Here is a 4049-nt window from a genome sequence, read left to right as displayed (position 1 = left end):
ATGGAATGGTAAAACACCCAGGATCCTTCAGCTTAGAGGGTAATTTGTCTTGAAGATATGCACTGCATTTCTTCGTCAAAGCTACCGTCTCAAATTCTCCAAGTCTTCTCTTCTTGGATAGGATATCTTTCATGAATTTTACGTAATTTGGCATTTGTTCAAGTGCTTCAACCAACGAGATGTTGATATGAAGTTGCTTGAGTACGTCAAGGAACTTCTTGAATTGGACCTCCTGTTTTTGCTTCTAGAGTCTTTGAGGGTAAGGTGGTGGAGGTTTATATACTGGAGTTGGTACTAGTTGATTTGTCTTTGGCGGCAATTTTACTGCTAACGGAATGGTTGGCTGATCAGAATTGCCAGGTTCTGAGCTTACCTTTTCAGGTCTTGCAGGTTCTGGTTCTAGTGGAACAGGAACTTCAACACTCGGTTGAACTTTTTCCGAATCTTGAGCTTCAGCATGCTCCTTTTCAGCTTCAATGATGCTGGGCTCTACCGTTTTTTCGCTCCTCAATGTTAGTGCTTTATAATGCTCCTTTCCTGGATTTCTCGAATTTTCCGTATCACTAGCTAAAGGACCTTGTGGACGGTTCCTAAGTTCAGTAGCAAGCTGGCCCACTTGATTCTCCAAATTCCTTGGAGTGGCATCATTCTTCGCCATGTATGCCTTCAATAAATTCTCTAAGCAATTGGACGATTCAAACTGAATCGGTTTCGAACTTCTTTGTGAAAAACTAGGTATTTGGGTTGGTCTAGGTTGGGCATAGTTATTCTTGCCTCCACCCTTTGGTTACTCCAGAAAGATTGGGGTGATTTCGCCATGATGGGTTGTAAAAGTTGGATTGCGCCCTTGCCTTCCTCGGTTCGGTTACGATTACCTATGTAGTACATGGATTACGGGTTTGACGGACATTCTTCAAACACATGTCCTTCCCCACAATAGACACAGAGCTATATTCTCATATTGGTTAGGTGGTTAAGTCGCACTGTTATTAGACCCATTAGTGGTAAGATTCTTTAACATTGAAGATATCGAAGATACAGGATGCAAGTGAAGTGAGAGCGTCCACTTCAAGGATTCCAGCAACTCGTCTTCCTGACGTTGCTCGATTGGTTGGCCACTGATAATTGTTACTGGCGATCCTCTCGATGATTTCATAAGCCTCATTGTAAGACTTAGATAAGATAGCACCGTTAGCAGAAGCATATACTACCTTCCTTGTGTGAGCGTTGAGACCATTGTAAAATGTCTCAAGTTGGATGCAATGCGGAATTCCGTGATGAGGGCACTTTCGTAATAACTCTTTGAATCTTTCCCATGCCTCATACAAGGACTCATCATCCATTTGTTGGAAAGCAGTGATCTCATTTCTTAGCTTAGCAATCTTGCTAGGCGAGAAATACTTCACAAGAAATCTCTCTACTAACTCTTGCCATATAGAAATCGAGTTCGGTGGCAGTGAGTTTAACCAGGCTCGAGCTCTATCCTTCAGCGAGTACGGGAACAGTTTTAATCGTAACGCACCTTCGAGTACTCCGGCTAGCTTGAAAGAGTCGCTCACCTCCATAAACAGTCTTAAATGAAGATGAGGATCTTCAGTAGGCATTCCATCGAATCGCCCACCGTTCAAGCATCCGGAACATGACCGCTTCATTTTAATTGTTGTGCCTCGATCTCAGGTCTTCTAATACCTGGATTAAGGTCATTAAAAACTGACACGGCATATTGTCGTAAAGCTCTATCCCTATCATCAGCAATAAGGATAGGATTTTGAGCAAGGTTTGCTCCGTTTCCTTGATTGATATTCTTGAAATTCATCTCTTCGATCCTTCTCTGGTTCACTTGTCTTCTTTATGGCGAAAGGTTCGTTCTATTTCAAGGTCCACTGGGAGTAAGTCGATAATTCGATCAATACTCATAAACACCTGAAATAATCAGAGAAGAATTAATTAAGTAAGTGAAATTGAACAGGAAAATAAAAGAACCAAAATGTAAAAATAAATTCACAAATAATGTTTTTTTTTTTAAAACAGTCCCCGGCAACGGCGCCAAAAACTTGGAACGGTGGAAATGTGCAAGTGTACACAATCGTAACAAGTAATAAAGTGACAAGTAAATGTCGAGTTATCGTACCCACAGGGACTGTAAAAAGCACTATTTATGAAATTAATTAAAACACTTTGGTGAGGTAAAAATAATTTTGGTTTGAAAAGAGTGATTTATAAACTAAGATTTTAAAACTAAGCAAACAATTTAAATAAAATAAAAGAGTTCTTGTGCACAATTTCAATTAAGATTTAATCAAGATGATATTATTGTGTTGGATTAATTATACCTTTTTCACTTAGAAATATTAAATTCGTGCTTACGCTGTTATGAATAAATTCACGGCAACCCGGTAATTTGCTAACTTATGAACATATTTACTAATTAAAAAATTCCATTTATCTCTTGAACATATCCCTATGCCAATTCAACCGACTAAACAGATTTAATAAAGTAAACATGCTATGGCACATACATACTTATTGAATTAAATTATCTCTCGCATATTCCTATGTTGATTCAACTGATTAATTCAATTTAATAAACATGTAAAAGATTATGTGAAGTAACAAAGTAGCCATACCTTGAAACAATTTAATCACAACAATCTTACAAGTTATGCAAGGCATATGTATCGCCAAATACAATGCTAATTTAATTTTCAGTTACCTTAGAAGAATTAAACATGCCTCGATTAAAATCGAGTCCATTAATTGCAATTTCAATTCGTTTAAACAATTAATTCTTTAGTTATCTAAACAATTATAATGCCAGATAACCTAAACATGATTTTACTTAATCAAACATTTCACTGAGGCCTATAACAGCATAAACATTAATTTAATAATTCAAGTAGGCAAAATATAATCAACCCAACACGAATTAAATTCAAGCTAAACTGATTAAAATAACCATTTCAAAAACAATATTTTTCATCGATATGTTCATCATAAAAACAACAGAAATTAAAAAGAAAGGGAACAACAAGCAAATCCAGTGTTTCTCTGCAGCTTGACTGTTGCTCCGTTCTTAGTCTCCGTTGTCTTCACCAAGAAAGGCTTCTATGAATCCTTGATTGCTGCCCAAGATGGCTGAAGAACACCTCTTTCTCAAGAGAGGAAATTGGCACAGGAGGAAGGGAAAATGGGATGGAAAAATGGAGAGGAAACTTTGAGAGAAGTGAAGAGAGGATGAGAGAATGTTGTGGAATGAGGGATGTTGAGGGATGCTTTGAAATGGGCAGCATAGGGTGGCTTTTATAGCTGAATAGGGCTTCTAAAAATAGCAAATTCAGCAGCCAAGAGAGCCCTCCCATGGCTGGCCACACACATGGCAAGGTTGAAGCTTTCAACCTTGCTAAAAATAGGCTGTGGCAAATCTACAAAGCCTAAAATAAAGGTGGGGTTTGAACATAATTTGGAGGTTTTTCAATGGCCTTTTTGCAAGAATATTTTATCAGATAATTTGCTGATTTGGGTCAGCCAATGGACGGTTCTGGTCAGCGCAATTAGTGGCTGGTTCGGCTCACTTCATTCGGTTCAACCAGTGCGGTTCACTAGGCCCTTTCTTCATAATTAATTAAAATTAATTCATTTAACCTAAATTAAATAGGAAATAAATTAAAATTAATTTAATTATGAATTAATACGCATTTCTGGACCGTCTTGGGCTGGAAATTAGTTGGCCTCGATACTTCAAATTGCTCTCGATTTTGTTCTTCTCGCAGTGTTCACCGGGCCCTTTTTCTCCAATTGTGTAATTCTGTCAAAAATAACCAAATTTAATCAACATTAACTACAAAATTAATTAAAATTCATAATTTTCATATTTTTAACATAATTTAATTATTTGGTAATATTTAATTATTTTTTGACAAGAATTTAACCGAATTTGCATGAATTTAAGTAGAATTGGGTATGAAAAAGTATATAATTTTTGTGTTTCCACTTTGTCGTGATTATAGTAGCAAGATAATCTCCTTTAAATCAAAAAATAAATCCTTGAA

At 36.8% G+C, this 4049-nt stretch overlaps 1 non-coding gene across 1 annotated transcript; it reads left to right on the top strand.

The window, feature by feature from the left end:
• The first annotated feature begins 1269 nt into the window (after positions 1-1269).
• On the top strand, positions 1270-1376 carry LOC128281491 (small nucleolar RNA R71). The gene has a single exon (XR_008271711.1). It is a non-coding gene; the product is annotated as a small nucleolar RNA R71 (small nucleolar RNA).
• Positions 1377-4049: the final 2673 nt, after the last annotated feature.

Source organism: Gossypium arboreum, chromosome 1, assembly GCF_025698485.1.
Source record: "Gossypium arboreum isolate Shixiya-1 chromosome 1, ASM2569848v2, whole genome shotgun sequence".
Taxonomy (NCBI): domain Eukaryota; kingdom Viridiplantae; phylum Streptophyta; class Magnoliopsida; order Malvales; family Malvaceae; genus Gossypium; species Gossypium arboreum.
Note: the sequence above shows the minus strand (reverse complement) of the source record. Positions and strands in the feature narration are given on the sequence as shown.